Source organism: Limulus polyphemus, unplaced genomic scaffold (assembly GCF_000517525.1).
Source record: "Limulus polyphemus unplaced genomic scaffold, Limulus_polyphemus-2.1.2 Scaffold39, whole genome shotgun sequence".
Classification (NCBI taxonomy): Eukaryota; Metazoa; Arthropoda; class Merostomata; order Xiphosura; family Limulidae; genus Limulus; species Limulus polyphemus.
Window position 1 is genome coordinate 1,044,003 of NW_013665649.1, and position 1,739 is coordinate 1,045,741.

Genomic DNA, 1,739 nt, shown 5'->3' on the forward strand with positions numbered 1-1,739 from the left:
ACAGCGGTATGTCTGCAGACTTACAACGCTAGAAACTTGGTTTCGATACTCGTGGTGGGCAGAGCACAGATAGCCCTTTGTGTAGCTTTATGCTTAACTTCAAGCAAACAAAATATTCAACACTATATAGAACTTTATTACCTTTTTTTTCTATGCGCTTAAACTGTAAGTTAGTCTTAATATTAATTAATGAAATGTATGTATTTTTCATATTTAATATTTGTGCTTAATCCACATACAAACTATAAAGAGTTGATTTAAATAATGTAACCAAAACTCTTTGATATAGATTTAATAGTGATTGTTACGTTGGATCTATAAAAAGTAGTTTTTTTCTTATAACTATGACTAACATTTCGTTCTTTAATTGTTATCAAAGTTCATGAATTTGACTGGTTGGATTAAACAATAAATTCCATAGACTCGCCAGAGAGACATTAAAATATGGATTCACTTTGTGGATCACTGTGACAAACACAGTGGAAAATGGTCTTCATGTAAAATACAGATTATGATTATGGCAATTTCTTTTGGTGTAAAAGGAAGTGGTTAGGTGTGATATGCAAGTATATCATGCATTTCCCACCATCTTTCATAATTAATATGGATTCACTTTGTGGATCACTGTGACAAACACAGTGGAAAATGGTCTTCATGTAAAATACAGATTATGATTATGGCAATTTCATTTAGTGTAAAAGGAAGTGGTTAGGTGGGATATGCAAGTATATCATGCATTTCCCACCATCTTTCATTAATAACGGAATTTATTTTTTCGTTTAATTTTATTTGTAGTAGTTTTGACATAAAAAACAATTATCCAGAAAAAAAACTTTGTTTTTTACTAGTTACATTTGTTTCTTTGTTGTTATCTAGCAGATAATATCTACTTTGCTCTCGGTGATATAGCTGCAAGTTCATAAATTGTGTAGTATAGGTCATCGATAACAATGTACTTCATTGGTCGAGAATATTATACATAGAGAGATTAACGCCTTTGTATATTGTAAAAGAACGACCAGTCACGTGGCGACGTTTGTCACTTATGGGCAAAACCGAGGTTTCCTGTTTGGTATGGAATTCCGGTTTTAGAATACTAAAGGTTCTACTTGATTCCAGACGCAAGTCAACTGACAGAAAAGAATTTGCAAAAACATAACTGTTCATTGATTTATTGATCCGGTGAGAAAGTGACTGTCCAGTGTCTACGCAAGTACACACAGTGCGTTTTTCCTTAGCATTTTATAAAAAGATTGTTTCACACTTTATACGACGTGTAAATCTATTTATTATCTTAGCTTAAACTTAGTCGTGGTTAAATTCATATTTACTCTCTAACTATACTGCACGAATCTCCTGTTATAAAGTGGATCTATTTAATACTGATGCAGAAGTCAAGTTACCTTGAGAATACCATAAAGTAGATAGGAAGGAGAAATTTGGGTTCCGTGACCATAGCATTTATTGCAAAATTTTCTGTCTTTTCTAGCATGTTTATTCGCCCTTGCTTGGACACTTGAGTATAGGAGGTTAAAGGAATGGGCGTTTATATCTAAAAAATATATTCCAACAAATATAAGGAATTCCATTGGAGGTGATTTCAGCTCATAATTTTCAGACTTATATTTATTTGAACTGAAATGTTCATGCATTACATTTGTTAGCAAATAAATTCTTTCCACATCAGTCACGCTTGTACATATATATTTATGATATTATTATATCTATTCATTAAAGTT

General features: G+C 31.9%; 1 protein-coding gene across 1 annotated transcript in view; it reads right to left on the reverse strand.

Moving 5' to 3' along the window:
* Nucleotides 1-1,739, reverse strand: part of LOC106461485 (regulator of G-protein signaling 20-like) — a 122,760-nt gene that overhangs the window by 52,134 nt on the left and 68,887 nt on the right. The gene's annotated exons all lie outside the window — the stretch shown is intronic.